A 21,438-nucleotide genomic window follows, 5' to 3' on the forward strand; every position below is an offset into this window, starting at 1 on the left:
CTAACTTCTCCATTGGCTATTTGCTCTGTCTTTTGTACTCAAAACCCAAGAGTTGTCTGTTTTATCTTTCTAGTTCCATTTCTCATTGGGTCCATGGAGGTCTCCTGGCCTGACGCTCCTATGGGCAATGGTGACAAGGCATGAGGTATGAAGGAGACACTGGTGGATATCCCATCACATAAGTGCCTGTGTTGATTTACTGTTTCTTGCCTCTTTGTTGACAACTGATGCTTCACTCCATTTCCTCAGCTGCTGCTTTGCCTTATTATGGTGGTGATTATGGTATTCTAGCCTGGCTACGTTGCTTCTAAGTAAACACCTCTCTCATTTCAGCCTGGCCCCAAATTCTTCCTACCCTGATGCTGTTGCTGATATGGCCAGTGTTTTTCCCAGGCCAGCATAGCCTTGGTCAGCTAGAGCTGAGGAGCACTTGCCAATTTACTTCAGGCACCACCCAGTCCATATTGCTTATTTAGGATACAAGCTTGGTCCACAGGTGTTTGAGTTTGCAACCCTTGAACAGGCTTTTTAGCCTCATACCTGCGTGCCTGCAGGCTCTCTGCCCACTTGTATTTTCCTGAGTTCCCAGGACTATATCTTATATTTGCGAAAGTTGTTTTGTGGCCTTGTTTTTGGCACCCTGAGCTAGGTGCTGCCACCACAGCTGCTGTTATTGGTGCTCTCTTGGGTACAGATCTTTACCAATGACCCCGGCTTCTGTCAATTTGCTCAGTGCTGTAATGGTTCTAACTTTCCCGAAAGTACAGGGACACATTCTTTCTTTCTTCAGTACCATGATCTGTTAGAGGGGTCTCCAAGTAAAATTGCTGGGCCTTGCATAGTTTAATGAGAGCTCTGCAGTTTCATACGCCTAGGGGTACCTGGACTCCTCCATGAGGCTGGGTTAGGCCAAGATGAAGCAACAGTAGCCATTTGTGCATCTTGAAACCAGTGCTCCCTTCTGTGTATTAACCCTGTGGAGGAGTCTGGATTCTTTAGGAAGATTTTTTTTCAGAGGTCCTGAAATGGGACACTTTACAATTTGAATCTGTTGGATCTCCCTGCTCCACTTTGGAGTTCCCACAAGTTTATGTATTTCCGAACCCCACTCGTGGTTTTCAACTTTCTCCCCAGGAAGCCTCTCAGCCTCCCCGAAAACTGGAGAATGCAATAGATATGGTGAAGGAGGGGGATTGTCTAGCCTTACCTCCGTAGTCCTGAAATATATTTACATTTTAATTTCAACCCCAGACAGAATGCCTTTATGAAGTATAGCACCTGGCTCCCTCAAACATACTGTAATGATGTATCTGATTTGCATTGGTGCCCCCTAAGTGCCTGGCACAGGACTTTGTGCATAATTGGTGTTCGGTTATGTTTTAATTGAATGATTAAATATTTGGTGGGATAAAGATGTTTAAAGACAAAGAAAAAAGTTGTTTACAGCAAAGTTGAGGTTGGACTGCAGAAGTTTTCAGTCTGCACCTTTACTTTCAGAACTATTCATTTTCCAATTGGAAATGCTTGAGGGGCTTTAAGGCATCTGGATAACAATGTTTTCTGGACTGTAAAGATGGAGACTGGCACCCAAAGATGTCACAACAAGTGCATATCACCTGATATGAAATAAAAATTAGGCTTAAAAACAGTTTGTTAGCATAATCCTATTTGAAAAATGAATTTGCATAGAGAAAAGACTGAAGGACATATGGCATGACTATTAATAACATTCCTGTGAGCAATAATACTATGGTTAACTTTTATCCTTTCTTGTTGATGATTTCTTTCTTTCCTTTCTTTCTTTCTCTCTCTTTTTTTTTTTTTTGACAGAGTCTCGCTCTGTTGCCCAGGCTAGAGTGCAGTGGTGTGATCTCGGCTCATAGCAAGCTCCACCTCCCGGGTTCATGCCATTCTCTCCCCTCAGCCTCCAGAATATCTGGGACTACAGGTGCCCGTCACCACGCCTGGTTAATTTTTTGTATTTTTAGTAGAGATGGGGTTTCACTCTGTTAGCCAGGATGGTCTCGATCTCCTGACCTTGTGATCCGCCCGCCTCGGCCTCCAAAGTGCTAGAATTACAGGCATGAGCCACCGTGCCTGGCCGATTTCTACTTTCTTAAAGCTATGACAATGAACATATTTTTGTAACACAATATTAAATATAATGTCTTACAATTTGATTTTATTATACTTGTATGTGATTTTAATTAAAGGAAGCAAGAATGCGCAATATGGAGCCATCTGAGTTACTCCTGGTAACAGATTGACTTGAAAACAAATGCATGCCTAAATGAATTATATTCCTAAGAAATTCTAATGGAAAAGTATATGAGCCATCTCAGGTATTCCACCAGGAGGAGAATATCTGGAGGTAATAACACTTGTCAAAGGAATAGAGTGTTGGCATCCTTTTTTTTTTTTGAGACAGAGTCTTGCTCTGTCTCCCAGGCTGGAATGCAGTGGTACAGTCTTGGCTCACTGCAACCTCTGCCTCCTGGGTTCAAGCAATTCTCTTGCCTCAGCCTCCCAAGTAGCTGGGATTACAGTTGCCCACCACCATGCCTGGCTAATTTTTTGTATTTTTAGTAGAGACGGCGTTTCGCCATGTTGACCAGGCTGGTCTCAAAACTCCTGACCTCAGGTGATCCATCTGCCTCGGCCTCCCAAAGTGCTGAGATTACAGGTGTGAACCACTGCGCCTGGCCTGGCATCCTTTATATAACAGAGAATGGGTAGCTTTTCATTACGCCATGTGTACACAGGGGTAAGAAAAAACAAAACAGAGAAATGTTCACATGGAATCTCAAAGGACCTTTGTGCCAAGGAAAAGTTATTTTTATTAGGGGAATCCTATGAAATACTTTTTCTCATTGTGATCTCCATCACTGTTGTTGTCATCATTTGTGATAATAGCAGTATATCATGGCGAGGAAGGCCTTGACCTTGGCATTCCACAGGCAAGTTTGAATCCTGGCTCTGTTACTCACCCTGTGACTCTCAACCAATCATTTAACTTTCTTACTGTCAGCTTCTTAATTTTTAAACTGGTAGATAGTAACGCCAACTTGATATGGTTCTTGTGAGGATCGAGGTAACATCAGTAAAGAACATAATGCTTTTGGCATGTAGTAAGCATTCGATGCAGACAACTGCGTATTGCGGTTAAGGATAGTGATAGGAATTGTTGGTATCATTTATTGATACCTGTTATATCCAGGGAATTATTTTTATTTCCTTTATGTCTTTCTTTCACTTATTCCTTAAATCAACTTTTGACATGAATGAGAAAACTTGAGCCCCACAGAATTTAAGTTAACCTGCCTAAGGTAAAGAAAGTGGTAATAAAAAAAAGCTACAGCTGAGATTTGGACCTATATTAATGTGATTCAGATTTTTACTCAGGTGGTTCAATATCCCACAGAATTAATTTTTGATGGTTTACTATTTATATAGTGATTTATTTTTGGTGATTACCGATAATAAACTTTGACTAGCTTTTCAGCAAAACTTTATGGTAGAAAAAAATATTTATCTGACCACCAGAGGGCGCTTGACCAAAGTTCTGTAATTACACTCACCACTCAGAACCTCTCACATCGTTACATTCTACAGCGAAATAATTTGCCAGGTTCCATGTAGGTAAAACAGTAAAAGGCAGCAGTCCATACAATGAAGTAAATGTGTTTATTTTTGAAATAGAGTTGTCTTAGGTAGTCAGACTACGGGAATCCGGGAATGCGGGAATCCCCTTTTGGACTATTTTCGGACATCCGTCCTTAGGCACACAATTTATTTAATGAATGTAATCCATTTTGATTTGTATTAAAATAGCATCTGATTTAATAATTTCATGGTAACTTTCAGCTTAATCAGATTTTCATTAGTTAATTATTTGAAGGTATTTAGTTAAATACTTGAAATTTGAGGTTTATTGTAGAAGTGGCAAGTAGCCATTCATTCTGGCTGCAGAGTAAGCAAGGGCATCTACTTCATTGCCCCCAAAGGAACTGACCTATGTTTTGTAAAGACAGTTTGATTAAATAAAAGCAATTATGTAATCATTTAACAAGCAGTTTACCAATTGAGCACGTGTAGGGAGTATTATTTTCGCTCTGTCAGTCTTGGGAATTTCTGTAGTTTATAAGTGTACAAAATCTGTTCTTCTAGGCACTTAACCTGTACCACTTTGTGTCAATTGTAATTACAAGGACATGCACAGCCATTCCTGTGTTTGAAACCTGCTCAGAATATCTGCAGTTTAAATTTGCCAATGGAGAAATCATCCTACAATTTTAACAGAGTAAATATGAAATGAGAAGGATAAATTCTTATTTATTAAGGATCCGATTATTCAGTTTTTAGATCACATGAGTTATTTTGCTCCTCATTCACTCAACAATTATGAATTGGCACACAGTTTAATAAATACACACTGAATGGATAAATAATTAAGTGAATGAGTACTTCTCATATGCAAGGCACAGGTCTAGGTGCTGCGGGTAGTGCAAAACAAAGCGTATATGGTTTCTGATCTCTAAGAAGTTTATGACATTGCTGGAAGATCAGGTGCATGTAAAAACAAGTGAAATAACACAAGAGTTAAGTAACAGTAAAAGGCGTCACAAGAAAGATATAGTTAAATTCCAACTGAATGCTACAAAGAATGAGCGCCATGAATTTGAAGAAGCTATGGTCAGGGTGGGCCTTATGGAGGAGGTGAGAGATAAGCTGGGCTTAAAATGTGAGAAAACTAGTGGAAGCAGAGGGCACTTTCAAATGGTGAAGGAAGTAGAATGAAAAACATGGAGCAAACCAAAGCAAGGAAGATGGGAATGTACAGCTTATTAGTACATGCGGAGTATGAGAAAGTATACAGGCCCAGGCTTTTCAAACTAGGGCACTCACCTCCCTGGTGGAAGAGTTGTCGCCACAGTATAAATGGGGAGCACTCCCTCCAATGCCAGTTTCAACTGGAAAATATGAAGAAGGAATATTAAACAATTTAACTGGCAGATAAATTAAATGTTTAATATTAAAACAAATGTGGATGTATTATAACAGAGAGTTGATGAGATGGAAGCCCAGAAAGTTTGTGACTTGTTCAAGGTTGTGTAACTTGTTCAGAGGACAAGTCTAGCTGGAAGGGAGCATTGGGCAGGTTGCTCTCAGTCTTGAATATCATAGTCAAGTGTGTACTTTGCTTTTGCTCTGCTATTGTGTCTTTTTATATCACTTGACTGCTCATTAACTTCCCTGCCAAAAGGTGGACAGGAAAAATAATAAAAGGAATTTGAACAAACTCATCACTTTTTTCCTTCTTGTTGATAGTGCTTATATGAGGATTAAGAAAAAATGATATCAAAGCTTTCAAATGAAGTTTGAAAATCGTTTGTTAATTGAAATCATTTGAGTGTTTCCTGAACCCTATTGTTAACAGATATAATATAGTTGGATATAAATAAAATATACTGTGATGGCTAACAGGGGGACTATATGTTTTTCAGATCTGGGACACATTTGATTTTTGAGAAGAAATAGATTATTCATTTGGCAGGAAGTACTGGTTGAGTACTGCCAGTACAAATACTTTTTTGGGCCCTGAAAAATAGTCTTCCATCTTTAATGATGACCTGGCTGAAAAGAAAGCCTTGAACCTCAGGTGGGTGGGCTGAATTTCTTTTGTAGTCATAGGGCAAGGCTCTGAAGACATTTCCAGAATATCTCATCAGCAGAATGATTTTAAGGACTGAACTAAAATCTAGAGAAAATGATTGAGAAATGTTGAGTAATTAGTCTCCAAAAGATAAGGATGAGCTTTGGCCTTAGGATATTAAATGACTTGGGACAAGGAGCAGCAGCTCATGCCTATAATCCCAGCACTTTGGGAGTCTGAGATGGGCAGATCACCTGAGATCAGGAGTTCAAGACCAGCCTGGCCAACATGGCGAAACCCTGTCTCTACTAAAAATACAAAAATATAGCTGGATATGGTGGTGCATGCTACTCAGGAGGCTGAGGCAGGAGAATTGCTTGAACTTGGGAGGTGGAGGTTGTAGTGAGCAGAGATTGGGTCATTGCACTCCAGCCAGAGCAACAGAGCGAGACTCCATCTCACAGAAAAAAAAAAAGACATGGGACACATGGTATCCTTTGAAGTACTTATGGCACAACTTGCCTCTTAGAAGTTCTTGAAGATATGGAAGGAAAGCAAAGTGATATGTGTTGTAGAAAACAGATGCTGCTGATTTGAATGAAGTTTCAACGTGAGAGCTTGGCAAGTAAAGCAGACCCATGGACCTAGTCTACCCTACACTAACCTGCATCCCCCACACGCACAAACCATGGAGGAGAATGCCCCCACACATTCTGGCTCTGTTTCCCCTTGTGCTGTGGGAATTTGAGCCTCCTTGTCCTCACAAATGGTTCTGAAAGCCCTCAAAAGAGTATATCACCAGTGTATTATTTTCCAATTTCTGCTGTAACAAATTACCACAGTCTTAGTGGCTTAAAACCACACACACTTATCTTATATAGTTCTGGGGGCTGTAAGTCTAAAATGGGTCGGCAGAGCCATGCTGCCTTGGGAAGCTCCATGGGAGAACCCGTTTCCTTGCCTTTTCCAGCTTCTGAAGACTTCCCACATTTCTTAGCTTGAGGCCTCTTTCTTTATCTTTAAAGCCAGCAGTGCAGCATCTTTGAATCTCTCTCTGACCACTGCTTCTGTTGTTGTGTCTTCTTCTCTGATTCTGACTCTCCTTCCTCCCTTTTCTAAGGACCCTGTGACTGATTGTCTTGGGCCCACCAAATAATCCAGGATAATGTCCCCATCTCAACGTCCTTAATCACATCTACAACGTCCCTTTTGCCCTGTAAGGTAATGCACTCACAGCTTCTGGGGTTTAGGACATGGGCATCTTTGGGGGGTCTTTATTCCAGCTACCACAGCCAGTTCTCTGAGAGCTAGTTGTTTTGGTCACAGCAGGAGGTCTTTGATTTTCTTCTTCTGATACTGGGTCATTAAATGCTGGCTTCATTTGTGGCTGGGGCCTCTTCCTCATCAGTGGCAGATGCAGCAGCAGTGTCACAGATGCCTCCCAAAGGCACTGTCTCTCTGCAGATGCTGCCAGTCTCCAAGATTGACGATGGTGACGTCAGCCCTACGGCTGCCCAAGGCCACTGCTGCTTTTTTTGTTGCCACCACCATCAACACAGCCACCACCATGAGGGGGGCCAATAATGTAAATGGGTTTCAGCATTTTCTCCATCATCACCCTTGGGACTTGGATGTGAGTCTCCCGGATAAGCTGAGCGATGGTCACCCTGCTTTGTTAATGACCACACCTCCCCTTGAACCCTGGCCCATTGGATTTGAACCAGCTTCTCTCTTTCCCTTTGGGGTCAGTCTGTCCCAGGAGGCTCCTCTGTTCCTCCTTACACCACAGCTTTCCTTCCAGGCTCAGATATTTTGGAATCTCAGTGTAAACACAGCTGGGACTCAGGCTGCCACGTAACACAGGCTTCTCTTAGGCTACCTTCCCAAGTGTTTACATTCCATGTTGGAAGAACTTGGCTCCTTCAAGAAACTCAGGGAAAGAATCAGTACAGTTCCTAATTTTTCACACTTTCTACCTAGTCTAGGATTGAGCATCTGGATCCAATTGGAGGCCGTTTGTCCTAATTTAGCACTTCCTATTAATTTGTAAGGAATTACTATTGAAATACATAATTTAGCAACTTCAGATTTTACAAGCTATGGCAAGTGCCATACCAAATAGGATTTGACTGGATTTATTGCTGTTGAAAAGGAAATCTTTGATTTTTCTCCTCCTAGCTGCTATTGATTCATTTCATACCAGAGTGTATAAAATTGGATCTATAGAAAACATTTTCTTCCCTCCCTTGATCTGGTTGGAATAATTGTTTTCATTTCATGAAATAAACAGTGAAAGAATTTTCATGAATATGTATGTAGTTTTAATGAGTTTTGTTTCTCATGATGAAATGTAGTAATATTTTATATGTTGCCCTCCCGGGAAATGGAGGAATTTGAGATCCTAGACTAGCTGCAGTTTGTCCAACAGGAATCAATATTCATAATGCTCAGGACAGTGGAACCTAATTTCCAGAACCTCTGGTTGTGGAGGCTGACCTGGGCAGAGGAGGCAGGCTGAGGAGGCATTGTTGCAGTAGGGAATATCCTGCACATACCCAGCTTCTTCACCTGGGTGGCAAGGACACAGGTTGCTGAAGACTCAGGAGTGTGTATGCAAGTCTTTAAGGAGTAGGAAAGGGGAGGGAGATGAGGAGTGGGCATGGTGAGAGGCTCCTGAGAGATATAAAAACAGGGTTCCAGTAGTTGGACTGTCGTCCTTCCACAGGCCTTTTCATTGATGTGCAAGGGTCATCTTTTGGTACCACTTCCTGGGGACATTTCCTCCCTCGAGATTGATAACTGAGAATAACCCTAGCCATACTGGAATATAATTCCTGATATCCTGAAAGTGTATTTTCACATTCAGATATGCAACTATACCCAGGTGTACCTATTCCCCTTAATTTTGGGCTGAGGCCCATGAATTGAAACAAAGACCGCTTCTGCCATCTGCTGGGCACTCTGAGGAACTCAAAGGATTTTTCCACAGGAAGAGGGGGAGTTTGATGAATTTCGTTTCAAATTTACTTCAGCACTTGAGAATTTAGCCAAGTATTAAACAGATTAATTTTTGCCTTTGTGAAGGCTTGCATGACTTTGATCATTCAGTCGTTTTAATGAACTCAACGTGGTTGTTTCCGATTTGGCCTTGAAAGCCTTGGCATGTCGCCGTGCTCTGAGTGGGAGCCTCGCTGCCTCCAGCTTGGGTTCCTCAGTTTTGGCAGGGCTTTCCTTCCCACTGATGGAAGATTTACAGACGAAAAAAAAATCATTATGTCTGAAATTCTGCCAGGATACATCAGCGTATTTCCAGGCTGCCATCTACCGTGTAACTCTCTGAAAATTTAATATAAAAATAAAAAAAATTGCAATGCACCTGTTTCTGAGGAAAACTACCTTGTCGTAGGATCGCATGCTTTTATTAAATTAGAGAATTTAAAATTGTATTTATGAGGATGTACAACTTGGGTTTCTTCCCTTAGGCTTCCTGGTGTCTGTGTTAAGTACAACTTGCCTCCAAGGTCACCCTCCCACCCTCCATAATTAGCCCAGAAATTTGACAGGGGCTTCTGGCACCAGCTTTACCCAGCAAGCTTAGCGTAGCACTATTTGTGGTCAGATCCTGAGTGATTCAGCAGCTGTACTAAGAGTCTTGTCTCATCCCACACAAAGCCCTTTTCAGACCCAGTTTGACATTCTGATATTGTACCATGGCCCCGCAGGGTCAGGGAGTATAATGTGGTGATTCAGTAGCTATCTTGGAGCAGAAAAAGGGCATTCAGTGGGGGGTTAAAGGGCAGGCTGGCGACCAGGAGGGAGCAAGGCAACATTCAACAGATTCTGCAGCTTTGCTTGGCTAGGAGCGAAACATCTCACCTCGAAAAATGGCTTCAGAGGCACAAAAATTATTTTCTTTGTTACTTAGCTTTTTAGCATCAGGACCTCAACCTGAGTTGGTAGGGTATGGCTAGATAGGAGAGGTTCCTCTCTGTGGGGTCCATCCCTTGGCGTACTGTTTTGTGGTAAATGGACTGAAACAGAATTCGTTGAAGTCAACTGAAGTCACTGAGAAGGTCTGCTTAAGTTGTTGAACATTATTACAGTTTTGGTGATATGCTTGGAAACTAAAATCTATGACGGGCTTCTCCAAATTTTATCCTCTTGTTTTCTTTGACTGGTTTCTGTACCTGGTCCAGTTTTAAAAGCTATTTATGACCATGCTGGATGTCAGAATAAGAGAGCACTCAAGAGAAGTGAGATATTGGGTTTGGTCCATGGGATATTTCATACCTAGAGTAGCCTTCCTTTTCAGAGCTGTTTTAAAGGTGGTTCCTCACTTTGTTGAGAGTAGTTGAGAGCAAACTGATGGATGGGGATGTGAGAAATAAGTTCTCCTGGACATGATTTGCAGTCTATACATATTTACCTTTTAGAGAAAAAGGAAATGACAGCCACAATTTGTCCTCTGCTGATTAACATGCCATTTCTCACTGTTTTGATAAGCAACAACAACAAAAAATCCCACCTCTTGCTATATTTCTCAGACCTGGGAAACTTGTGTTAAGTCAAACTTTGTTCCAAGTTGACCGTCCCACTCTGAGGGCAACTTGAAGGGGTGACAATGCCTAGATCATCTGAGTTTTACTAATACTGAAATTGTAGTTATTTGCTTCGGGCAGACTGAAAGGAAATTTATCCTTGTAACATTTATGAAGATCTTGTTTGCTAAGCAACTTGGTATTATCAAGGAAGGTGGGATTGTATTGTAGAGAACTGCTTTGCTAGATAGCAGGACATTTAGGATCTGGTTTCATTCTGGCACTCACCAACTGTGTGATCCTGGCTTTTATCTTTTTAGCCTAAGTTTTCTCATCTGGAAAGTGGTTGGCATGATGATTTCTGTAGTCCTTTTAAGTTTTAGGATACTATAATCTACCTTTGCAAGAAGAAGAGTCATTTTTGAGGTATATAGATAACATTCTAATTAATCTTGTATCTTCATTTAAATAGACTTTGAAATATTATGTGAGCAGTTAAAATATAGCCCCTATTCATCTATATGTCTATCTCTCATCTACCTCTTTTTTCATTCTTTTTATTCATCTGCCTACCCGTATATATAATATTGGGTTATCAAGTAGACAGATTAAGCCTGTACTCAAGCAGTGGTACCAAAAATATTTTGGAAATAATTTGATATATGAAAAAACTTATCAAAATGGTCATTCTGAGAAAAATTACCTTTATTAATTTCTTTATACTGATTTTATGGGTTAACATTGTATATATGGGAAGTAGTAGTCTTGTAACCTTTTAGTTTTTAGGGCTTCTATAGGCATATATTTATTTATTTATTTAATTTCAATAGTTTTTTGGGGAACAGGTGGTGTTTGGTTGCATGGAAAAGTTCTTCAGTGGTGATTTTGAGATTTTGGTACACCTGAGCAGTGTACACTGTACCCTATTTGTAGTCTTTTATCCCTTACCCCCCTCCCACCCTTCCCCCTGAGTCCCCAGAGTCCATTATTTTATTCTTAGGTGTTTGGGTCCTCATAGCTTAGCTTCCACTTATAAATGAAAACGTGACTTTTGGTTTTCCATTTCCGAGTTACTTCATTTAGAATAATGGTCTCCAACTCCATCCAGGTTGCTACAAATGCCATTATTTCATTTCTTTTTATGGCTCAGTAGTATTCTATGGTGTGTGTGTGTGTATGTGTGTGTGTGTGTGTGTGTGTGTGTATATATATGTATCTCACATTTTCTTTATCCACTTGGTGGTTGCTTTCATGTTTTTGCAATTGAGAATTGTGCTGCTATAAACATGTGTGTGCAAGTGTTTTTTTTCATATAATAACTTATTTTCCTCTGGGTAGATACCCAGTAGTGGGACTGCTGGATCAAATTGTAGTTCTACTTCTAGTTCTTTAAGGAATCCCCATACTATTTTCCATAGTGGTTGTACTAGTTTACATTCCCACCAGAAGTATAAAAGTGTTGCCTTTTCACCACATCCATGCCAGCATCTGTTAACATTGTTTTGGTCAATGTTTCCCACTTGGAATGGCTGTATTTGCCCAATGCCTGTAACCCCATTGTATCTAGGAAGTAATTAACATGCTTTTGATTTTACAGACTCATAGGTTTTGATTTTACAGACTCATAGGTGGAAAGGGACTTGCCTTGTCTCAGATGAGACTTTTGACTGTGGACTTTTGAGTTAATGCTGAAATGAGTTAAGACTTTGGGGGACTGTTGGGAAACCATGATTGGTCTTGAAATGTGAGGACGTGAGATTTGGGAGGGGCCGGGGTGAAATGATATGGTTTTGCTGTGTTGCCACCCAAATCTCATCTTGAATTCCCATGTGTTGTGGGAGGGACCTGGTGGGAAGTAATTGAATCATGGGGGTAGGTCTTTCACATGGGAAAGAGGTTTCCCTGCACAAGCTCTCTTTCCCTGCTGCCATCCATTTAAGACATGACTTGCTCCTCCTTGCCTTCCACCATGATTGTGAGGCCTACCCAGCCATGTGGAACTGTAGTCCATTAAACCTGTTTATTTTGTAAATTGCCCAGTCTCAGGTATGTCTTTATCAGCAGCATGGAAACAGACCAATATGTCACCCTAATACCAAAACCAGGAAAGGACATAACAAAAAAAGGAAAACTACAGACTAATATCCCTGATGAAAACAGATGCAAAAATCCTCCACAAGATACTAGCTAACCAAATTCAACAGCATATCAAAAAGATAATACACCATGATCAAGTGGGTTTCATACCAGGGATGGTTTAACATATGCAAGTCAATAAATGTGATACATCACATAAACAGAATTAAAAACAAAAATTATATGATCATCTGAACAGATGCAGAAAAAGCATTTGGCAAAATTCAGCATCGCTTTGTGATTAAAATCAGCAAAATCGGCATATAAGAAATATACCTTAAGGTAATAAAAGCCATCTAGGACAAACACACAGCCAACATTATACTGAACAGGGAAAAGTTGGAAGCATTCTTCTTGAGAACTGGAATAAGACAAGGATGCCCAGTTTCACCACTGCTATTCAACATTGTACTGGAAGTCCTAGCCAGAGCAATTAGACAAGAGAAACACATACAGGACGTCCAAATAGGTAAAGAGGAAGTGAAACTGTCACTGTTCATTGATGACATAATTGTATACCTAGAAAACCCCAAAGACTCACTCAAAAAGCTCCTAGGTCTGATATATGAATTCAATAAAGTTTCAGGATACAAAATCAATGTACACAAATCAGTAGCACCGCTATACACCAACAACGATCAAGCTGAGAATCAAATCAAGAACTCAACCCCTTTTACAACAGCTGTGAAGAAAAAGTACTTAGGAATATACCTAACCAAAGAGGCAAAAGATGTCTATAAGGAAACCCACAAAACACTGCTGAAAGAAATCGTAGATGACACAAACAAATGGAAACACATTCTCTCATGGATGGGTAGAATCAATATTGTGAAAATGGCCATACTGCCAAAAGCAATGTACAGATTCAATGCAATTTACATCAAAATGCCATCATCATTCTTCACAGAACTAGAAAAAACAATCCTAAAATTCATATGGAACCAAAAAAAAAAAAAAAAAAAAAAAAGAGTCCAAGTGGCCAAAGCAAGACTAAGCAAAAAGAACAAATCTGGAGGCATCACATTAGCCAAATTCAAACTATACTACAAGGATATAGTTACCCAAACAACATGGTACTGGTATAAAAGTAGGCATGTAGACCAATGGAACAGAATAGAAAACCCAGAAATAAAGCCAAATATTTATAGCCAACTGATCTTCAACAAAGCAAACAAAAACAAAGTGAGGAAAGTACCCCGTATTCAACAAATGATGCTGGGATCATTGGCAAGCCATGTGCAGAAGAATGAAACTAGATCTTCGCCTCTCACCTTATACAAAAATCAACTCAAGATGATCAAAGAGTTAAATCTAAGACCTGATACCATAAAAATTCTAGAAAATAACATCAGAAAAACTCTTCTAGACATTGGCTTAGGCAAAGAGTTCATGACCAAGAACCCAAAAGCAAACACAACAAAAACAAAGATAAATAGACGGGACCTAATTAAACTAAAAGTCTTCTGCACAGCAAAAGAAATAATCAGCACAGTAAACAGAGAACCCACAGAGTAGGAGAAAATACTTGCAAACTGTACATCTGACAAAGGACTAATATCCAGAGTCTACAAGGAACTCAAACAAATCAGCAAGAAAAAACCAAATAATCCCATCAAAAAGTGAGCAAAGGGCATGAATAGACAATTCTCAAAAGAAGATATGTAAATGACCAACAAGCATATGGAAAAGTGCTCAACAGCACTAATGGTCAGAGAAATGCAAATCAAAACCACAATGAGATACTACTTTACTCCTGCAATAATGGCCATAATTTTAAAAATAAAAAAATAACAGTACACGAAACCATCTTTTCCTCCTAGGCCTCTGGTCATGTGATCGAAGGGGCTGCTGTGAAGATCTCTGACATGCCATGGAGATCTTTTCTTCACTGTCTTGGGGATTAACATTTGGCTCCTCATTACTTACACAAATTTCTGCAGGTGGCTTGAATTTCTCATCAGAAAATGGAATTTTCTTTTTTATTACATTATCAGGCTACACATTTTCTGAACTTTTATGCTATTTTCCTTTTAAAACTGAATGCCTTTAACAGCACGGAAGTCACCTCTTGAATGCTTTGCTGCTTAGAAATTTCTTCTGCCAGATACCCTAAATCATCTCTCTCAAGTTCAAAGTTCCACAAATCTCTAGGGCAGGGGCAAAATGCCGCCAGTGTCTCTGTTAAAACATAACAAGAGTCACTTTTGCTTCAGTTCCCAGTAAGTTCCTCATCTCCATCTGAGACCACCTCAACCTGGATTTCATTGTCCATATCATTATCAACATTTTGGATAAAGCCATTCAATAAGTCTCTAGGAAGTTTCAAACTTTCCCACATTTTCCTATCTCCTTCTGAGCCCTCCAAACTGTTCCAACCCCTGCCTGTTACGCAGTTCCAAAGTCACTTCCACATTTTCGGGTATCTTTTCAGCAGAGCCCCACTCTACTGGTACCAATTTACTGTATTAGTCCATTTTCATGCTGCTGATAAAGACATACCTGAGACTGGGCAATTTACAAAAGAAACAGGTCTAATGGGCTTACAGTTCCACATGGCTGGGGAGGCCTCCCAATCATGGAGGAAGGCAAGGAGAAGCAAGTCACATCTTACATAAATGGCAGCAGGCAAAGAGAATAAGCTTGTGTAGGGAACCACCCCCCCCCTTATAAAACCATCAAGTCTTGTGAGACTTATTCACTATCACGAGAACAGCATGGGAAAGACCTGCCCCCATGATTCAGTTACCTTCCACCAGGTCCCTCCCGCAACACGTGGGAATTCAAGATGAGATTGGGGTGGGGACACAGCCAAACCATATCAGGTGATACTGGCTTCATAGAATGATTTAGGGAGGATTCCCTCTTTGTCTGTCTTTTGGAATAGTTTCCAAAGATTGGTACCAATTATTCTTTGATTGTCTGATAGAATTCAGCTATGAATCTCTCTGGTCCTGGACTTTTTTTTGTTGTTGGCAATTTTTAAATCAGTATTTCAATCTTGCTGTTGTTATTGGTCTGTTCAGAGTTTCTATTTCTTCCTCAATTAATCTAGGAGGGTTGTATATTTCCAGGAATTTATCCATATCCTCTAGATGTTCTAGTTTGTGTGCATAGAAGTGCTCATTGGAGTCTCAAATGATCTTTTGTATTTCTGTGGTATTGGTTATAATATCTCCTGTTTGTTTTTGGATATTCTCCCTTTTTTTCTTGGTTAATGTTGCTAATGATCTATCAATTTTGTTTATCTTTTCAAAGAACCAGCTTTTTGTTCCAGTTATCTTGTGTATTTTTTTGTTTCAATTTCATTTAGTTCTGCTGTGATCTTGGTTATGGCTTTTCTTCTGCTGGGTTTGGGCTAGGTTTGTTCTTGTTTCTCAGCTCCTTGAGGTGTGACCTTAGATTGTCTATTTTTGCTGTTTCAGACTTTTTGATGTAGGCATTTAATGCTATGAACTTTCCTCTTAGCACCACCTTTGCTGTAGCCCAGAGGTTTTGATGGGTTATGTCACTATTACTGTTCAGCTCAAAGAATGTTTAAATTTCCATCTTGATTTCATTGTTGACCCAAGGATCTTTCTGGAGCAGATTTTTTAATTTTTTTCTTTCTTTCTTTTTTTTTTTTTTTTGAGGCGGAGTTTCGCTCTTGTTGCCCAGGCTGGAATGCAATGGCATGATCTTAGCTCACTGCAACCTCTGCCTCCCAGGTTCAAGTGATTCTCCTACCTCAGCCTCCTGAGTAGCTGGGATTACAGGCATGCGCCACCACGCCTGGCTAATTTTGTATTTTTAGTAGATACAGGGTTTCTCTATGTTGGCCAGGCTGGTCTTGAACTCCTGACGATAGGTGATCTGCCCTCCTCAGCCTCCCAAAGTGCTAGGATTACAGGCGTGAGCCACCGTGCCTGGCAGATTATTTAATTTCTATGTATTTGTATAGTTTTGAGGGTTCCTTTTGGAGTTAATTTCCAGTTTTAGTCTACTCTGGTCTGAGAGGGTACTTGATATAATTTCAACTTTCTTAAATTTATTGAGTCTTGTTTTGTGGCCTAACATGTGGTCTATCTTGAAGAATGTTCCATGTGCCAGATGAAAAGAATGTTTATTCTGCAGTTGTTGGGTATAATGTTCTTTAAATATCTGTTAAGTGCATTTGTTTTAGGGTATAGTTTAAGCCCATTGTTTCTTTGTTGACTTTCTGTCTTGATGCCCTGTCTAGTGCTGTCAGTGAAGTATTGAAGTCTCCACTATTACTATATTGCTGTCTATCTCATTTCTTAGGTGTAGTAATAATTGTTTTATAAATTTGAGACTCCAGTGTTAGGCGCATATATATTTAGGATTGTGACATTTTTCTTTTGGACTGATTATTTTATCATTGTAAAATTACCTCTTTGTCTTTTTTAACTGTTGTTGCTTTAAAGTCTGTTTTGTCTAATGTAAGAATAGGGACTCCTGCTCACTTTTGGTTTGTGTTTGCATTGAACATCTTTTTCCACCACTTTACCTTAAGTTTATGTGAGTCATTATGTGTCAAGTGAGTCTCTGGAAGACAGTAGATACTCGGTCAGTAGATTTTTATCCATTCTGCCATTCTGCATCTTTTAAGTGGAGCATTTAGGCCATTTACATTCAACATTAGTATTGACATGTGAGGTACTGTTTTACTCACCATGCTAGTTATTACCTGAATACCTTTTGTGTTTTTTTTTTCATTGTGCTGTTGTTTTATAGACCCTGTGAGATTTATGCTTTAAGGAGGTTCTATTTTGGTGTACTTAGAGGTTTTGTTTCAAGATTTAGAATTCCTTGTGGCATTTCTTGTAGTGCTGCTTGGTAGTGGCAAATTCTCTCTGCATTTTTTTTTGTCTGAAAAAGACTGTATCTTTCCTTCATTTATGAAGCTTAGTTTTGCTGGATACAAAATTATTGACTGGCAATTACTTTTTTTGAGGAGGCTAAAGATAGAACCCCAATAACTTCTAGCTTTCAGGGTTCTGCTGAGAAATTTGCTGTTATTCTGATATGTTTTCATTTATAGGTTATCTGATGCTTTTGCCTCACAGCTGTTAAGATTCTTTCCTTCGTCCTGACTTTAGATAACCCGATGACTGTGTGCCTAGGTGATGATCTTTTTGTGATGAATTTCCCAGGTTTTATTTGAGCTTCCTATATTTGGATGCCTAGATCTCTAGTGAGGCCAGGGAAGTTTTCCTTGATTATTCCCTCAAATAAATTTTCCAGACTTAGATTTCTCTTCTTCTTCGGGAACACCAGTTATTCTTAGGTTTAGCCATTTAACATAATCCCAAATTTTATAGAGGCTTTGTTCATTTCTTAATATTCTTTTTTCTTTATCTTTGTCTGATTGGATAAATTCAAAAGCCTTGTCTTTGGGTTCTGAAGTTCTTTCTTCTACTTGTTCTAGTCGATTATTGACACTTTTCAGTGCACTTTTGTATTTTTCTGAGTATGTCTTTCAAGAATTTGTGATTGTTTTTTCTCTATGATATCTATTTCTCTGGAGAATTTTTCATCCATATCCTTTATTTATTTATTTTGTAAATTTCTTTAAGCAGGTTTTCACCTTTCTCTGGTATCTCCTTGAACAGCTTGATAATCAACCATCAGAATTCTTTATCTGGCAATTCAGAGATGTCTTCTTGGTTTGGATCCATTGCTGGGGAGGTAGTGTGGTCTTTGGCGGGTGTTGTAGAACCTTGTTTTGTCATATTACCAGAATTACTTTTCTGATTCCTTTTCATTTGGGTAGACTATGTCAGAGGGAAGATCTGGGACTCAAGGGCTGCTGTTCAAATTTTTTTGTTCCAAGGGGTGATCCCTTGATGTGGTGGTGTCCTACTTCCCCTAGGGATGGGGCTTCCTGAGAGCCAGACTGCATTGATTGCTGTTGTTCTTCTGGGTCTAGTCACCCAGTGGGGCTACTAGGCTGCAGCTTGGTGCTGGGCAATATCTACAGAGTCCTATGATGTGATCCATCTTCAGGTCTCCCAGCCGTAGATACCAGGACCTGCTCTGATGAAGGTGGCTGTAATGTCCTGAGTTGGTTGGCCTTCAGCCAGGAGGTGGCGCTTTCAAGAGAGCACCAGCTGCAATAGTAGAAGGGAGACATAAGCTCACCCTAAGTTGGCCAGGATTAGTATTTGGGTTATGGGCAGGGCCGTAAAGTTCCCAAGAGTTTATGTTTTTTGTGATCAGCTACGAGGGCGGATAGAGAAATACCATCAGGTGGGGGAAGGGTTAGGTGAGTCTGAGCTCAGACTCTTCTTGGATAGGCTTTCCATGGCCACTGTGGGGGTTGGGGAATGGTTCTCGGGGATTGTGTTCCAGAGGGGATTATGGCTGTCTCTTTTGCCAGGGATGTGGGGGAAAGCTGGTAGCAACAGGCCTCCTCCAACTCCCATGCAGTCAGTGAGGCCAGTCTTGCTCCTCCAGTGCCCAAGTAACAGTTAATCTCCAGGCAGCCTGCATTCTGGGCTCAGACCTTGCCCCAGGCACAAACTTCTCCGCTGACAAAGCAAGCACAGCTTTCAGGCCTTGCTCCTCCTCGTCAGCCTACATTGTTGGCCACAGCTCCATTGTTCCTCTCTGCAGCAGTTCCCATTTGCTCCTTGGATTCTGCTCAAGAGAGTTCGTGCCCAGTTGAAATTATTACAAAGTTCATTTGGAAGCTTCTTTCACCCTGTGACCCCTCCCAAATTCCACCGGCTGCCTTCCCTGAGGGCCCCTGTGAGATAGAGCCAGGGATGGCTTCCCTGAGCTCGAGCTGGAGACTGAAGTGCCTATAAGACTCTTCCCACTGCTGCTTCTACTTTTATATTTCACACTAAATCCATTTCAGCTCCAGGTAAGGTTAAATCCTTCTATAATCTGGATTTTCAGGTTTCCCAGTGGGGGTGTATGTTCAGAGGCAGGTTTTTCCCTTCTCACACTTTGGAAACTCACAGTTTTTCATCTGTCTTGTGGAATTTGCAGTGGTGTGCTGCTTCTTTCAAAGGATGTGTGAATTCTTTCAGTTTTCCTGGTATGTTCCTGTGGTGGTTCTTGGAGCAAAAGTCCATGGTGTGAGTTTCTTCATGCTGTTCTGTCCATCCAAATGGGAGCTACATGTTAGCCCTTTATCCTATCCTCTATCTTCTTGAAAATCCCCCTCTTGTATACGTCTTAAATTGGAAATTGTACCTCTGTCTCAAGCTCTTTATCTCTAGATCTCTTGACACATGCACTGTCACACACACAAGTATTTGACACATCTGCCAGGTATTTATTAGCACTTTATGTACATTCAGTCCTCAGAGTGACTCTAGGAGATGATATGAAGGATTTTAGGATTGTGGTTGCCTCCCTAGTATCCATTCTGCCCCTCTCCTATTGCAGTTTGTTCTAATTCCCAGATCCCATTTCTCTTGCCAACAGGTGAACAAAGATGGCCCAATTAAAGGGAGGTCCAGGATTTTTGTTAGATGGTTAGGGAAGACACTCCTGTTTATTGAATATGAATGGGGAAATATGAAAGTCCAGAAGCTTCTGGCAGCCATCTTTTCCATCACAGTACAGCCAGCCTTGGGGTGTGTGGATGTTCCCAAGAGCAGAGCAGACAATGGAAAGAGGCTGGGTATTTAGTGAGATTGTTGAGCCAGTGAAGATTTCCCTACTATTGGGCTTTTCAGTTTTGTAAGACATTACATTCTCTTATTCATATGGGTCTTGTGTTCTATTACCAAAGGCATACTAACTGAAACATGTAAACATTTTCTGCATTTTACTGGTGAAACCAAATCTCAGAAAGGCTGAGAATGGCTAGATACACTGATCCTTTAGAAAACGTCCAAGGCACAGTTAGGGCCAAACTGGGATTGGAACCCAGGATGTCTGACTCTAACATCCATGCATGTAACAGCTACATTATTTTTTCTCTTCAAGAAAACTACTGAAGGGTGGTTCCAAGATGGCCAAATAGGAACAGCTCCAGTCTACAGCTCCCAGCATGAGCGACGCAGAAGATGAATGATTTCTGCATTTCCAACTGAGGTACTGGGTTCATCTTACTGGGGATTGTCAGACAGTGGGTACAGGACAGTGGGTGTAGCACACCGAGCGTGAGCCGAAGCAGGGCAAGGCATCACCTCACCTGGGAAGTGCAAGGGGTCAGGGAATTCCCTTTCCTAGCCAAGGGAAGGGGTGACGATGGCATCTGGAAAATTGGGTCACTCCCACCCTAATACTGCGCTTTTCCGATGGTCTTAGCAAACGGCACACCAGGAGATTATATCCCGTGCCTGGCTCGGAGGGTCCTACACCCACGAACCCTCGCTCATTGCTAGCACAGCAGTCTGAGATCAAACTGCAAGGCAGCAGCGAGGCTGGGGGAGGGGCACCCGCCATTGCCGAGGGGTGAGTAGGTAAACAAAGCTGCCAGGAAGCTGAAACTGGGTGGAGCCCACTGCAACTCAAGGAGGCCTGCCTGCCTCTGTAGGCTCCACCTCTGGGGGCAGGGCATAGCCAAACAAAAGGCAGCAGAAACCTCTGCAGACTTAAATGTCCCTGTCTGACAGCTTGGAAGACAGCAGTGGTTCTCCCAGCACGCAGCTTGAGATCTGAGAATGGACAGACTGCCTCCTCAAGTGGGTCCCTGACCTCTGAGTAGCCTAACTGGGAGGCACCCCCAGTAGGGGCAGACTGACACCTCACATGGCCGGGTACTCCTCTGAGACAAAACTTCCAGAGGAACAATCAGGCAGCAGCGTTTGCTGTTCACCAATATTCGCTGTTCTGCAGCCTCCACTGCTAATACCCAGGCCAACAGGGTCTGGAGTGGACCTCTGGCAAACTCCAACAGACCTGCAGCTGAGGGTCCTGATTGTTAGAAGGAAAACTAACAAACAGAAAGGACATCCACACCAAAACCCCATCTGTACGTCACCATCATCAAAGACCAAAGGTAGATAAAACCACAAAGATGGGGAAAAAACAGAGCAGAAAAACTGAAAATTCTAAAAATTAGAGTGCCTATCCTTCTCCAGAGGAACGCAGCTCCTCACCAGCAATGGAAGAAAGCTGGATGGAGAATGACTTTGACGAGTTGAGAGAAGA

The 21,438-nt window shown here is 41.1% G+C and overlaps 1 long non-coding RNA gene across 3 annotated transcripts in view; it reads left to right on the forward strand.

Annotated features, from left to right (window-relative positions):
- LOC129012074 (uncharacterized) overlaps positions 1-21,438 on the forward strand; it is a 348,709-nt gene that overhangs the window by 70,061 nt on the left and 257,210 nt on the right. For all 3 annotated transcript variants that reach the window (XR_010123709.1, XR_010123710.1, XR_008493559.2), the window contains exon 2: positions 20,269-20,376. This is a non-coding gene — a long non-coding RNA (uncharacterized LOC129012074). The remainder of the gene's footprint in view (positions 1-20,268; positions 20,377-21,438) is intronic.

The sequence above is a fragment of the Pongo pygmaeus genome, chromosome 15 (assembly GCF_028885625.2).
Source record: "Pongo pygmaeus isolate AG05252 chromosome 15, NHGRI_mPonPyg2-v2.0_pri, whole genome shotgun sequence".
Lineage (NCBI taxonomy): Eukaryota > Metazoa > Chordata > Mammalia > Primates > Hominidae > Pongo > Pongo pygmaeus.